The sequence below is a fragment of the Podarcis filfolensis genome (assembly GCF_964270895.1).
Source record: "Podarcis filfolensis genome assembly, chromosome: 6".
NCBI classification, from domain to species: Eukaryota; Metazoa; Chordata; class Lepidosauria; order Squamata; family Lacertidae; genus Podarcis; species Podarcis filfolensis.
Genome location: NC_139609.1, coordinates 28,315,028 through 28,331,419, shown reverse-complemented (window position 1 = coordinate 28,331,419; position 16,392 = coordinate 28,315,028). Strand labels below are relative to the sequence as shown.

At 44.5% G+C, this 16,392-nt stretch overlaps 1 long non-coding RNA gene across 1 annotated transcript in view; it reads left to right on the top strand.

Annotated features, from left to right (window-relative positions):
• Nucleotides 1-16,392, top strand: part of LOC310765615 — a 501,503-nt gene that overhangs the window by 150,680 nt on the left and 334,431 nt on the right. The window lies entirely within an intron of this gene.

Sequence of the window (16,392 nt, the reverse complement as noted above, 5' to 3'; positions counted from 1 at the left end):
CGCTGTAAATATTTAATGGTAACAGATTCCCCAGTAAAACAATAAATGTGAATCAAATGGGCAGGCAGCTATCCTTCACCATGCAAAGATGCGAGATTTGCACTCAGAGTTGTTTAAATGAATGAATTGACACAGTTGTCCACTGGAACCCCAAGCCTGCATTATGGTTAAGATAATGCCTATGCCCTTTTCCTCCATTGCTGCTCATGAAGAAGGATTATCTTGACCATGTAGATCAGTTCATCATCAGTTACCAAATGCAGTGCTTTCGTATCGCGTTAATGCATCTATCCTACGATGGAAAGGAGACTATCAGTAGATAAGCTGATAAAAAGTCACCTCGGCCAGTTGTTTGAATTGACCTTGGTGTTGATGGGTTGCAATTGCATAATGTCCAAATATTCCCAGTGGAGGCTCTACAGATAAATAATGACAGACTTACGGGGCTCATGTGTAGGTATTTATTATACAGAATACAGGAAGGTCTTCTTGAGCCCTGATCAAAATTAGTGGCTTTAACTGTCTGGTGGTTAGACCTCTGCACTGAGACCTGAGTAAATTGCAGCTTCTCTGTGATCACATTGTTAGGCCAATAATAATGCAAAAGCAATTGGGAATCAAATGTGATTCATCTTCTAATAATACTGTGCTCCTCTGCAGTCAATGGGATAAGCTCCTTCCAGCTGGGTAGGCACTATAATGCACAGAATTCCATCTCTGTCCAGTATCTCATCACCTTTCTTGTATATAGTGGGGGGGGGTATTTACATGTTAGTTTATCTATCCCACCAAATGTATCACCATATTTTGTGATTATTAACACCAAAAAGAGCCAGCCTTTCACATGTTTTTCTGCTACCAAAAGAGAAGAAAAAAGAAGTTGGGTTCTAAGAAGGAAGTGCTGAAGAAATACTCAGAAAATATACAATCAGGTCTAAGGTCTACCATGTAGACATTTCTCATTGTCCTGTGTAGAACAGCCAACCTACATCTCCTGGGCAGGGATCCACACAAGCAAATAATGTTTTGGAGAAGGACAGAGAAGGTATTCGGCAAGGTTCAATGGATGTACTCTTGGATATATTCAACCTTGCAAAAGTACAATGCCCTTTTTTTAAAAGCAAAAGGATTTGTGCCTCTGGTATGCAGGCCCATTTCCTTGTTTATAATTATGCTCCCACCCAGAGGGCACAATCCAGTCCGAGCTCTTTTGAGCCCTATTGAGTCAGTACAGAAAAAATGTACAGTTCAATTCTATACTTGACTACTGAGAAGTAAGCTGTAATAGGCATAGGCCTCTCTTGCCCATGGAATTCAAGCAGACTGGAAAGTGCTTCACTTTAAGCCAATTGGGCCCACAGTCCTTAAAATGACTATTAAGTTTGCAGCTGGGTGCTATATAACGCCACACACACACTTATATATCTATGAATAACAAGCATAGGTGCCAACTTCCTGGGACCCTAGGTGCCTGAGCACCCACAAAATTCCCCATGAATTGGCTGGGCACCCACAAATTTCAGTGCTAGGACCATGCACGCTGCATGGCACCCATGGCCTCGGGTACCCATGGTGGTAGGGCCGAGTTGACACTCCTGATAACTAGAACTATTGTTATATCGGATTCTCTCTTCGTTTGTACACACAGTGTTATTCTTCATTGGATCTTCTCTTCCCAGAGTGTCTCCTCACCCTTCAGAGCAGGTTTTGGGGTGGTACGAGACGGGTGTGAAGGGAAGGGGGGAATTGATCTATCTATGGGGATTGCCATAGGTAGAATCCCAGTCAAATAGATTTTGGATCCAAGCCTGTGTACCATCTCACTCAAATTGGTTCGTGGTTGTGATTTCATGAAATTATTCAGGTGTCATGTGGGTGCTGAGATTTCCCCACTCCAAAAAAAAAATTAATTTGGATGTGTGTGGTTTCAGTCACTTAGGCACAGCGTCATCTATAATTTATTAAGCATATTATAGGATATAAATAAGGGACATCGTCTCATGAAAGACTCTCTCAACTGCAGAGGCAGAAAATGAATTTGTCATGCAGTTCTGAGCGGTGGCATCTTGAGGCTGGTTGGCTGGGGACTCTCCTTGTCCATGATGGGATCCTGAGGGACTCATCCCGTTTCCTTTTCTGCCTTGCTGTGCATATTCATAAAAAATTAGGGTAGGTTATCTGATTGAATTGTAAACGGTGATAAGTAGTGCTTCAACATGCCCATGTGCAAAATAAGTGATAAATGTATGCTAAGCAGACAACCTGCCCCAGATTGCTCGCTCTCTTCCCCCCTCCCTCCCTCCCTCCCTCTCTCTGTGATGGATACAGAGATAGATATAAACACATAATGGCCTGGAGATATTCGGCAGATCAATGAACTCTTGCAGCTCTGTGGAATTCTATTACTATCCAAAATCTACATGCAAATAAATGCAATGAGTGAAAAGGTCCCCGATATTTAGCGAGACGTGTGCCATCGTTTTTGTGCAAATCGGCAGGTAGCAGAGCACATTCAATAACTTGTTCTTGGAGACACGGACAGAGCCTAAGTGCAATGAAAGATAGCCACAAGTGAGAGACTGGCAATTCCCAAATTGTAGCACTCATGGTGCCATGAGAAAATGTTAAACTAAATAACCCAAGGCCTTTCGCAGAGAAGGGGGCCCCACTGCATTTCTGCAAAATTTAATGCTTTGGTTTTGCCGCCTTCCAGTTGCTCTCTGCTGGAGAACAAGCAGTTCTGACCCTCACAACCCCCAAAGTTTACCATTAGAAGTGTAAAGAAGAGCAGTGCCTCCATTTTTAATATGGGGGAGGGAGTGTGTTGTCAGATATTTGTGTTGTCAGATATTATGCTTGGTTGGCGAGGTTGATTGACAGACGTCTATATTCCGACTTGAGAAAGGGTGGTAAGTTGGTAGTAAAAATTAAAGGCTAACTCAATATTTAATCTAGGGTTGCTTACCATTTAGTTTCAAAGCACTCCTACCATCAACTTACCTACCGCTCCTCTTCAACAGCAGCCAACTTCATTAAAGAACAAAAGTAAAGTAATAAGTCATTTCACACCCTGTCTGACCATTCTCCGGTAATAGCAAGATTTCATGGAAGGGTACAACATTACGCCCATCTGCAATCACAGTCTCTTTGCAAAAATCTTAATTCACACTTCACATGCCGCTAACCTTGTTACCATCCCTTCGTAAATCCATCAGTGTTGCAGCTGCGCGTCTTCACAGCCCAACATCTTAAAATTCATCACTTTGGCACCTTAGCATCACTACAGGTCAGACTAAGGAAGCCAGCCACGAATAATTAAGGGTGCCCAGATGTTTAGGTTTACTCCTTTCAAACATTTCTTTGATTCGATGGGGGTGGGTGTCCCTTTCCCCTTCCTCACATTGGAAAGATATATGCAATTAGATTAAGAGGGGGGAGGCCAAAACCAAGTTTCAAACTCTCCCCCCACCACCACCACCCTCCAAATCGCCGTCTTCTCTTTTTCTCCCCCTTACAAGTATAGCTCTTTGTAGCTGGAATCTGAACAAGAAGCGCGATAATGAGTAGGTTGAGGGAAGGAAAGGTGTTATCTCATTAAGGTAATTACCAAGACATCCCTACCATTATATCGGTTTGAAAATGTGGCAATTAAAGAGCCCTACATGGGTTCCTGGAGACAAGGGAACAAGACAATTCTCTTGGAACTCCTGTGTTGCGGTTAATGTGTGTCATGTAAATGAAAAGGCAGGAGATTGCTTGCAAAATGACTCTCTCTCCCTCTCTCTCCCTCTCTCTCCAACTCTTCATATACATACACATATCAGAATTTCAGCCCTCCTTTCATTCATGCCATATACCTAAATAACAGGTGTCATCCATCTGCTTTCATTGAAAGGCTCCCAAACACTCAGGCTGTGGCCACAGAAGGTCGCTTGAAGGGTCCAGGACCACAGATCATTGTCATCAAGTTTCATGAACCAGACGTCGTTCCCAAAACTTAGAACTCAAATCCAGTCTTCTTCTTCTCCGTCCTCATCACGCAGCTTCTGCCTACCCAGGAAACGTCAGAACAGCCAAGCCAATGGCAGCCCCAGGAGCCATGACTTCCAGATTTATGGAAGATCATTGTGATAATATCAGATCAGTCCTGTCCTGACTCCTGGTTTCGGGGAATCTGAAAAGGAGACCCAGCCACTGCATTGGCTCCTATGCAGCCACCTCTGCCACTGAACTGAACTGTATGGTAACACCAAACAGAGCTGCCAATCTGTGCTCACGTGCTGGCCAGCAACGCTGTGTCAATACAGGTAGGCCAAGTAGGCCTGAAGCCCCACTATTCCAGATGCCGGTGCCAGACCAAGATTATATCCACAGCAAGCCCATGGGATTTGCTTATGCTGATCCACAAGTGCCTAAGCATATGTCCCTCCAAACCATCAAGGGTGCTACAAAGCATTTTCTTTAGGATACAGTAAAGAAAATTCTCTGCTGAATTCTCTGCTGGAGATTCAAATAAGCCCTGTGTGTGGAGGAGCGAGCAAGGCCATATGGAAGTACTCCATCCCCAATGCCCTATTCCATCACTGGCTTCACCCCCCCAGATCTTTACACACACACACACCCCAAGTGGAGAAGCTATGCACCTTTAGCTAAGCACCCAAGCTCAAAGGCAGCACTCCCAGCCTCATGGAGGACATCTCCAAGACATCTTCCACAAGATGTGCATAGATTCTTAATTCAGACCTTCTGTCCAGTGGTCTGGAGGTGAAGCTGGCAGGAACAGGGATGGTTTCTTGCAATGAATGGAGGATAACTGCTGGATAGGGCTATAGTCATTTTCGTGTGTCCTCATAGACAAGAACAAGACCAGTTTGCCACTTCAAAACCTCTTAGAAAGGAAAGCACACGATTACAGATGAAACTGTAGAAGAGTTGAGAGAATTCTCAAGGGGGGGAAATCTTAACTTCAATTGCTTGCCCAAGAAATTTAAATCTGTATTCTAACTTATTTCTTTTTTAATCTTTTGAACTATGCCTATTTTTGGATTTAGAAGAAGCTATAAATATATTGAAACCAGCAAGTTGATATTTCAGAATCTTGTTTAGAAATCACAACATCTTGCTGTTCTAGCTTTTAACTGTGTCTTTCAAAACTGAACTTCCAAAGCAAATGTTGAAAATTCAAATACTTAATTTTAATTTTGACAATTTGAAAAGTTTGAATAAACGTGACTTATCACAAAGAAATGGCTATATGAACCAACCTGGCACTCCCAATGAATATGATTTACAGTTGTCACACAGAACTACAACCAGAAAAGTGCAGCTCTGGTATAGAAACTTTCCACATGGTGTGGAAGAACTAACTGGTTAGTAGTTACATACATTAGAGCAGTGTGCGAGAACATTTCAAATGAGTTTCATGTGATAAAAAATAATATGTAGACAGCTCTAATGATCCCATGACCTGAGACAAAGCAAACTCTAAATCAGTCATAGGCAAACTCAGAGGTTTTGGGACTACAACTCCCATCCCTAGCTAACAGGACCAGTGGTCAGGGATGATGGGACTTGTAGTCCCAAAACCTCTGGAGGGCTGAGTTTGTCTATGCCTGCTCTAAATCATGAATGCCACTATAACAGAATAAAGTGTTAAATAGCCTCTTGACCTCCGTTAGCCAGAAGTAATATTGAGTAGAACGAATAGCCAACGGCTCAATGTATTAAACTTGAGTGTATTGTATAAATGGATTGATTGTAAATTCTTCAACAAGAATCTGGAAACAATCAAACACTTACAGCCTCCAAACCATTCAGAGCAATGCTGTAGAGAACAGGGTGGCCTGAGGGTTTACGCCTTGTTGGCACTTTTTAGATGGTGAGCTGTTTCTGTTCTTTCTCTTACGCAGGCATCCCTAGTCTTCTTACTAAGTAATCTTGATGCAATATCTTGAATGCATTTTTGATGCAATTCATACAATCCAAGCATGCCTTCTAGCCATGCACAACCTAGGCCAGTGATTTAACTTTGAATGCACCATGTTTCTCTGTTCTCAGCTTGAGTCCTTGAAAATGCTTCTTTGAATCTGTTCTTTCTTCTCAGTCTTATTCAAGGTACCAGAGCTATGTACACCACTGCTTATTATATATGTCATGCATTCCGTATGATACATAAATAATAATTATGAAAAATGAAAGAAAGCCACCTGGTATTCAGGAGTTAACAGATTTGTATTCCCCACCCCCCAAAAAAGAAGAAGGCCTCTTTGCTTATAAAGAACCATCCCATGGACATATTTTTAAAAATTTCCAAAATCTCAATGTCTCTTTTAGAGCCAGATCATTATATTTTAGAGATATCTATCCTGTGAACCTTACTAAACAAAACAAAAGCCTTGATCATGCTTATGAGCATGGATCTAGAATCTCTATTGATGTGATATTTTGAATTCAAGTTAACAAATCAATTGTGATTTTTTTTTTAATCTGGAGAGCTGTGAACTAAGTCACCCTTTTCTAATATTTCCATTCTACTTTCTCATAACATTCTCCTGAATCTTGAAAGATAATAACAGTTTCAGTTAAGTGTTGTATCAAAACCTATTCATCCATCTTTGGTATGTCTTAGGAACTGCCAAACAAATAATCGGAAGAGTCAATAACTTGTCAAAGGAACAAGGCCAAAGATTTGACTCCACTGCAATATTCACACATCTGGACACTTTTTTTCAGGGAGATGATATCTTCTACTAATGCCCCTATACTAACATAATTTCTTATACTAACATAATCCTTTTCTTATTGAGAGAGAGTACCCCCCGGTTAATATCCTGAGCTTTGTCTTAATTAGCTATAGCCTACAATTCTGCCTTAAGATTTAATGTGCTTGTTTTAAAAATGTTTGGCAGTAAATGAAAGAATTGTGAAGGAGAAGCCGGGAGGGAGTGCAGAATGATTGCTTTTTGAACTCTGCAAATTGCTGCAAGTGTCCTAGCAACACCCTTCCAGAAATAGTTTGCACTTTTTGCATGTCCTTTCTTTGATAATCAAGAAATCCAGGCCCATCGGCTCCGTAAGCAAACCAAAAGAAGGCAGACCTTCGCTTGGGATTGATTTTAGTTTAAACTCAGCAGCTGGTCACTAATAGGGTTGCTCATAATCATCACTGTAATGTTAGGGGATGCAATTAGTACCTAAGCCATTTCTGTGTGTCTCTTTGAAATCACTCCTAATTTGGGCAGGGGGAGGATGTGTTGGTAAGCTTCCATTAACAGGCGGGCTGGTGGGAAAATAGGGCATATTAATATGAAAATCAATGGCACTGGTATGCGATAAAAGTTGCCAGCTGGTAATTGGAGTCCTGTTAATGCCCCAGTCCAGACTTTAAAAAACCAATCAAACCTCAGGCTGTCTATCCAGTCAGGAAGTGTGATGCCTGGAATAAAAGTTCAGCAGGCATGGATCTGAAAAGAAACACCCAAGAATTCCTCCTTAATATGCAATCTTGCTGTATCATAAACCGATCCCTACCTCTCCACAAAGAGCCCCAGGTATGATGTGAATAAGACCTGAGGTTTAATCCCCTACATAAAAAGAGAGGAAAAACTTGAGGAGGACCCTTGAATGCTTCAGTCAGTACTTCTTCTCCCTTATCGGAAATGAAAATATGAAATGTTGCCTACCTAATGGAATAACACAATGGTACGGTTTGAGTAGTGGGCGTGTTGAAAGGAGGCGGAAGGAGAAGTGTCGTGTTTAATTCTGATCAGCTTGTTTAAATACAAGTCGGAATCGGAAAACAAGTAAAGAAAGGTCTAGAAGCTCCCAGTACATTTCTGAGCACAAGTCAAAGGACTGGTGTTAGAAGACATCTGAAGGCAGCCCCATTCAGGGAAGTTTTTAATGGATGATGTTTTACTGTGTTTTTAATATTGTGTTGGGAGCCGCCCAGAGTGGCTGGAGCAACCCAGTCAGATGGGGAGCATATAAATAATAATGATGATGATGATTAGGATGATTGAAAAGGCATCAGAACCTGCTAGATGAGACTAAAGGTAAAAGTAAAGGGACCCCTGACCATTAGGTCCAGTTGTGACCGACTCTGGGGTTGCGCGCTCATCTCGCTCTATAGGCCGAGGGAGCCGACGTTTGTCTGCAGACAGCTTCTGGGTCATGTGGCCAGCATGACTAAGCCGCTTCTGGTGAACCAGAGCAGCACACGGAAACGCTGTTTACCTTCCCACCGGAGCGGTCCCTATTTATCTACTTGCACTTTGACGTGCTTTCGAACCGCTAGGTTGGCAGGAGCAGGGACTGAGCAACGGGAGCTCACCCTGTCAAAGGGATTCGAACCGCCGACCTTCTGATCAGCAAGTCCTAGGCTCTGTGGTTTAACCCACAGTACCACCCGCGTCCTAGATGACCTAGATGAGACTAGGGTCCATTTAATTCAGGGAAGCCAGCTAGACAGATGCCTCTGGAAACACAGAAGCAGAGACTGTAGATGATGGCTTCTCCTTCTTCATTTCATTCCAGCATCTAGTGTCCTGAGGTAGAGTATCTCTTCATTAAACTATTATGATTAACAATCTTTGAGATACCATCTTCTGTAAATCTGTCTAATTCATTTGTAAGCCATCAAGCCAGAGGCGAGCACCATGAGGTTGTATTCAGCATAGTGCTAAGCAAAATGTTCCGTCAGCACAAGGATTTCTCCTGCACAACAGAATGTTCTCCACCACTCCTCCCCACTGTGTGCCCCTAAATCTGTTTTGGGGGTTCCCCCAAACCTCTGCAGTAGATTTGGGGATAGTGCAGGGCATGTGCAAGGAAAGGAGAGGAAGGGAAAATCCTACTGTGCTGGCGCTATCCTTGCAGAAGCACAACTGTTTAATTGAATGCTGCCCCGTAGCTTGCAGTAGCGACTTCCAGGGATTCTTGATCTTTTGCTGGTGTAATAGCTTGACGGTAACTTTTTGAAAAGGCCTTTTCACATACAACGCTAAGAAGCTTGTTTAAGCAACTTTCATACAAATGCAGCTGATGGCTGCTTGTCGGTAGTGTGGGACACATCTGTTCTCAAATAACTAGACAATCTATTGTGGGTGTACATTACAGAATGTGGAAAAGAGGAAGAAGAAGAAAAAGCTCTACAGTATCAGGTGTGGAAATGCCCCAAGCCTTTTCAGTTAGGCTAAAAGTACCTTTTGACCATCGGGGACACTCTTTGTGTACATGTATGAATATTACTGATGTGGGTTGAAGAGGCAGGAAAGAGCCTTTTAAAAAATGAAATGTACATCCATCCATCACAAGCAAGTTTGGCACTGTGTTTCAAGCATCACTGAAAGTGCCTTTGAGCCACTGTCCTCCTCTTTTGTATGAACTGTTGTCCATTCTGCATAAAGCATATTCTAGCCAACATAGGTGTTATATTTGTTTAGCAGGCAAGGAAAATGAAAGAACCCCACTTTAACATGGGTGCCCTATTCGATTTAAGGGGAGCTTTGGCAACAAAGATGGGATCTGTTGCTTTCTAGGAGTAAACCGTCATGAGGAATGGAGACTAGGATAGAAACAAAGTCTGATCATTTTTAAAAAAACAGCTTATCTCAAGTTCTGCCTCTGCGGCAAAATAAACAAAACAAATGGCTCCTCACTTCTTAGTTCAGAACAAAGGTCAGCAACTAAACTTTCCTCAGATAAACTTGACCCCCTAGCAGATAAAACCCAAAGGATTTTTTTTTCCAGTTGGAACTCAGTTCTGGCACCTCTCAGGTGTGCACAGTTGCCATTCTAAGAGAACAAGGTGAGTTCTGGCAACCTCATTTTCTAGGAAAATAGCACTGCATATACCCCACCTGTTGCACCAGTGGAAGAGGACAGAATGACACGATATGGAAGGGTTTTACCAGCAGGTTGTTTGAGAGAGGTGCAGCTAAACACTTATTCCATATTATACATTCCCTTATACAACAGTCCACCTTAAAAAAATGCACACAACTAACTGCTGCTAACAAGAACCCAACTCTCACTGAGGTAGGAGACAGGTCTAGGCTGTACCACTTCAGGTGGTGAAGGAGGGTAGGTCACATGACTGAATGCAAAGCATCCCCTCTGCATAGAAAACTAGCTTGTCAGGGCAGAGGGAATCTAGCCTAGCTTCTGCCTTATATTCTAGCTTTATATGCGCAGACATAGCTTTGCCACATCAGTCAGGCTGAGAATCTAATCTACAACATGCACCACCCCAGTAATTTCAGCCACCATGAGATTATATCAGATTTATGACATTTCTCTACCACCACCTCATACCAGCTTTTTCGGGGATGTAATTTCACAAAAAGTAGAATTTCCCCTATTACACCTTTAACATTGTGCGGGAGAAGGGGGCATTGGCTACTCCTATTATTGCAATGCTTTACAGTTTCTCCAGCCGTTCTTTCTGAACTCCAATGACCTTTTTAATCTTATGTGTTTCCCTAAAGATGTAACTTTGAAAAGCACCTAGTCCAGCTGCCCTTTCTGTTCAGAATCTGGATACTGCGGGGGGGGGGGAGATGGGGAGACAAAGAGTTTGTCATTAAAAACAAAGACACAGAAATACACCAGAAATAAATATCTGTGTGAACCTCCATTTGTTAGCTAACATGAATCTGAGATCAAAGGAAGATGCCTTATACCAAACCCATCTAGTTCAGTGTTGACTACACTGGCAGTAGTTCTCCAGGGATTGAGACAGGAGTCATTCTCAGCCTTACCTGGATATGCCAGGCATTGATACGGTGACCTTCTGAATGCAAAGTGTGTCTTCTTCTTCTTCCACCTCACTGTTTCCACCAATGGAACTGAATCTACCATTTCCTACTAATGCACAGCATATGTCCAGTGTCAACACACGAAGTTCCTCAGCAGGCCCTTTGGGGGCAAATATACCACAGTCCTTCTGACCAGACATCCCAGATTAATTTTCCGGAAGCAAAAAGTGGACCAGTTTGAAGAACACACGTCTCCACCGGTGGCAGCAGAAATGTTGATCCACTGCATTAACCCTTCACTGGCAAGATCTTCTTTGAAAGGAGCATTAGTTACAGGAAGGGGAATTATGTGGGGGAATTATGCCCCCTGACAGAGGGCATACCTACACATATGGAAAGAAAGAAGAAGAGAAGATACATATATGGGGGTGGGGTGCAACTGGTGTTTACCGCTTTGTGGTTTTCTACAATCAAGCAGTATATAAATGTGTTTTTTATATATAAAAAGCAAAAGCAAAACCAGCGTGTTTACTTTTTTTTCCAAGGCAAAAGGAGGAAGTAAAATGCAGGTGCATACCGAAGAAGCAGCAGGCGTGATCTGAAATTTTGCTCTGCTCAAGCAACACTTCACACCCGCTCTCTTTTCCCCCTTAGACTCACTGGTGTCAATCCGCATCCCGGAGTGACTCCATTTAGTGAGGCTGCGGATTGGTTTTGCGCTTTCCTAAAACAAAACAAAACAAAAACAAAAAGGTGCTCCTGCGTTTTAAAATTAAATAAAGAAATCCCTACTACCTTTCTTACCTGTTGTCTAAATTGCAAGAGGAGCGTGTGTCTCCAGTTTGTGGCAATAAAACATGTAACTTACCCCTCCTTAGCCTGATTAGGTAAGGTAAGGGCGTTTCGGGGGGTTTTTCTGCTTTAAAGGCCAAAATCTCCCTTGGGCCAAAAGGATACTTTTCACCATCTGTATTTCTTCGGAATAACAGCGCGCGGAGAACGGCGTCTCTTACAGGTAGAGTCTCATGTGTGTGTGTGTGTGGTTTAAATTTGGGTTGGATAACGTGTTAAGAAACCTCCCGTTTGATCATGAAGAGGAAGGCGAATTAAAGCACTCATCGGAAATCTTTTCCTCTCTCTTTCAAACTGAGCCTCTGCCCGCCTTATCCTCATATCTTCATAATCGTTCGCCACTAAAGTCGCCGGGAAATCGTCTTTCGCCTTAAGAACATTAAACAGCGTCGGTTTAGCTTGATTTATGGTTGGGAACTCCTCGCTCTCAGGCTCTTGTCTCTTGGCTTTCCCTCCCCAGGACTATATTGATCCTGTTTGGGACTTAGCGACTAATCAGCAAGAGCTGTAAGAGAGCACTTTTGTAATGCACCTTCCGCGCCTACTTTCTTTCTCCTTTGCAGAGAGAAAGCGCCATGCAGGAAGAGACTTGGGAGACTTCGGAGCTATCCAGAACCAACTTGCGTAAGGCGCCGCTTAGCGCGGCAGCCCTTGGAGCTGTCCGTGGTGCTGCAGGGATTCTTGCGCCTTCGCACGCTCCCGTCTCCCGCAAAACTCTGGGGACGGTCGTATTCCGTGTTAACTGATCCGGGGGAAGTGCCATCTCATGACTAATGCGGAGTAGACGCAATAGACTAAGATGGCTCCTAAAAGTGGATGTGTGTGTTGGATCCACGTGGCGGGAGAGGCGTTAGCCCACTCTTTGTCATAACTACACGCTGTTTGTGAACACGACAGGGTGCCAACGGGTGAGTAATAGCCACAGGTTACCTTTGAGTATGGGTCCCTTGGCAGACCGATTCCGGGCTTGACTGCTGGGAAGAAAGTAGTTTCGTTAAGTGGGACTTCCTTCCAAGTAAGTGTACCCAGCGACGTGTGCAGTTAAGCCCGATGGTCCCCCAAAATGGAGGGTTCCTTAGCAAAGAGTCCAGTGGCAACAGACCTACATCAGTAGAAAGAATTCCAGGTGTAGGTGCAAAAGGAACAACGAGCTACTTCCCCACCTTCCCCACCCCAACTAGCCTGTGTTGATCGACAGCTGCAGAGATCTTGGACAAGCCTCCGAGCCCCTTGCTCCTCTCTCCCTCCCTCTTCGGTAGATTTCTTTGGGGTGCGGGAGAAGGGTCCTACTTCTCCTAGTACGCTTCTGCGACAGTTCCTCTGCCTTGCCCTACTAATTGGGCGTCTATCTTCCGGGTTGACGTTAGCACAGATAATGGGGCAAGAGAGAGATCAAGATGTTTTTAAAAAGCATCGGGCTGGCACCGTCCGGAGGCCACAGGAAGTGCTGACCCCAGGCCTCAAAATGAGTCTGGCGCAGGAGCTGAGCCTCAGCAGGCTACTCCATCGCTCTCTCCAGGCCGCCTTCCCTGGCTAGCAGTGGCCTCTTCCACGCACTGGGTGTCTCTGACCGAAGGGAGTCATCCTAATAGGTGAACTGATAATCCTAGCACAGTAATAGTATTACTGAAAAGCAGTCATGGAGCTGTCCAGCCGGAGGGAGACCTCCTTGACTTCCTCCACCCGGGGAGTGTTAATGTGCTAAGGAAGAAAGCACGTCCCATATTAAGCAAGCGAGTCCCCTTGAATTTCCACCGATGGCCATGAAAGGCAGCGGTGTATCCCCGGCGATCCCGGGGAGGAGCAGGGAATGGGAGGTTCTGAAATATCCAACTGCTGAGGCTGTGGAAAAGGCAGGAAGTTTTTAACTTGGGGGCTGAAGGGAAACGCTGTGATCAAGGGAAACCCGGCCGAGCAGCAAGGCTCGCTAGCAGAAATCAGCGCCTCGTGGCCCCACCAGAAGTGCAGAGATGGCATCGAAGGGGAGGGGGAGAGTGATTTGAACGTCTGTCCTGGGAGAATGGAAGGGGAAATCTCTCTCTCTTCTCTGAACTAGAGGAAGGGCGTGTTTGGGGAAGTCTGTTTAATGGCAAAGCAGCCTCGATTCCTTTCCTGGCTCTTTTGATAATGTTCAATTGCGAGGGAGAGATTGTTACCCAGGAAGAAAGAAAGCAACTTGCAGGATCTGCGCGCGCGTGTTTGTTCCTTGAGTGCGTTTAAATGAGCGCGCATCTGTAGCTTTTTAAACCTCAAGCCCACCCCTTTCTTCCAAGGAAAGCCTCTTTTAATTAGCTTTCGAAACCAGCAAACGCGTCTAATGAAGTAGGTTTATTTAATCTTGTTCATGATTTAAGTGAGAAGCAATCAAAATTGTTTATCAGCAAAAGTGAAGAGTTCAAATTGCACCGCAGGCAGGGAAAAAGCTAAAGACAGAGAGGATAGGAAAGCCCTGTTTTGGTTTTCCAAGAAAAATTCCTGCATTGTTAAAAGAGGCTGCTTTGAAAAGGAGAGAAGTGGGAAGGGGAGGTTGAAAAATAAATATTTGGGGAAATTTGATTGTTATTCTCAAGCTGCCGCCCCCTTCCCCCCACCTCCCGCCACCACTAAAAAAAAAAGTTTGAGGAAAAATCCTTTTGGTATAAAAATATATCTTACCACCACCTAATTCTTCTTCATTTTAGCCTTCTTGCTGGTGTTAGGGAAAATGTTCTGGAGGAAAATACTAAAATTCTTCTTTTTAAAAAAGGAGGGTTAAATGCTGTGCGATTTCCAACACTATCTGAAGAAGCATAAAGGAAGAGATTGCAGCGTTATTCAGTGATATTGACCAGAATATCACCCGTTCTAAGATAACTTCCCCTTCTGTTCAATTTATTATTTGGGAGGGGGGAAATAATATAGTCATAGATCCTGCTTCGGTGCCTCAAGGTGTTGATGAGGACGACGGTTTTAGAAAAGAGGATCCTTATTTTAGCAACTTTCCTCCTTCCTAATAATAATTATTATAATAATAACCAGGACTCATCTAAGAGCCAGATTTATAATAGGTTTTCAAAACAGAGCCAACCGAATTATTCCCGGCCCATGTGGCTCATCTCAAAAACGTAACCCGAATAACTTGGCAGCCATTTGAAAGCACTCTGAGACCTCTTTTTTTTTCCCCTACTACCCACCATTCATTTTATGACATTTAATACCAGGGAGTATTTAAAAAAAAAAATCTTTTAAAAAAACTTTAATAAAAAAAATATCACTATGCGCCCTACTCAGTCAGCACTGAACATTTTCCAGCCCGTTCGTTACAATGGAAAATGAGAATATATGCCTAGTTAGATCTCTACCACGGAGATTTAAAAGTTGGGGGACTGGCTCGCTAGTCAATGTCTCTCCCTCGCTGGCTTGTCGATTTCCTTGGCCACAGGCGCATCTTAGCGCATACCCGCAGAAGGGCTTCTTTTTGGCTAGCTGTTGGGGGGCGGGACACGACTCCGCAGACCCAGAGCCATGTGGGTCATTAACAGTTTGATCCAGTGGGGGGGTGGGTAGGTGGGTGGATCCCCGGACTCGTTGTTATTATTTATTTCCAAGCCCTAATTAACACGGGAACCGGGGAATCGCGGGGCTGGGCAAAGGGTTGGGTAGGTTTGGCTGCGCTCTGTGTATAATTTCGTCGCCCGCAGCTCGGTGGCCGCGTAATTGTCCGCTGTGACATGAGCCGAAAATGAGGTGGGCGTTTCCGGGCCCTTTTGTGAGGACGCGGCCAAGGTCAAGATGGTTTTGAACGCGAATTTATTAGCAGGAGAGGTGAGGGAGAGAGGGAGGGAGAGAATCAGCAAACCATTCTCTAATTAGCAAAGCCCAAATAAAATATGCCCGCAGGCTTTTCTAGCTGCTTCTCTCTTTCTCCTCCACTCCCCGCTCCCCATCACCTCACACTCGCTTTCTCTCCCCCCACCCCCCCGCACCCTCCCCTCCTTTAGAGAATCAAAAAGAAAAGCCACACAAGCAAAGAGAATCAACCACAAACCTCAGAGGAGGTGATAATATTGGACGGGCGTTATGAATGTTTTATAGGTAATTGCTGTATATCTTTCTAATTTTAAAGAGGAGGAGGGGAGGGAGAGATGCGCGCTCGTTCTTCCAAGGTTGGGGCTTTCTGATGGCTTGGAGGGCTGATCCGGATTGGCAGAACGGACGGGGGGGGAGGTAGGCAGCCCCCCCCAACTCAGGCCAAGGAGGCCAGAGGGAGGGAAGGAGCTGCTCCGCTCGCCTCTCCTTTTGCATCACTTTCAAGCGGTTATCCCCCCCTCCAGTTCCGTCGCAAAGCCAGCCACAGTTTCTCCTTTTCACACACACACCCCGTTTTATTTTATTTTTTATTTTTTGTTCCCCATTTCCCCCGCCTTCCCTCTTGCTCCTTCTCAACCCAGACCCCGCCAAGTCTTCCAGTCCGCGCACACACACACATACAACCCCACCACCGAATTGCCTGCCCCTTTTAAGAAGTGGAGGTTTAAGAAGAATTAAAAATAAAAAGCTGAGCAAAAAAGATTTGTAGAGGGAGAAAAGGAGAAGCGGGGTCTTTGGAGGGAAAGGGAGAAAATAGACCCCTGGGGCTGGGGAGAGATCAAAGATCTCCAGGTCTCTCGCCCGCCCCCCTTCCCGCCGCCCCCTCCACGCAAACATCCCCTTCGGCTGTGGACCGGGGGTGGGTTTTCTCCTGCCTGGGGTCCACGCTCCTAATTGCCCCCTCGAGCGTCTCCCGCTTCCTGTCTGTCCTCCG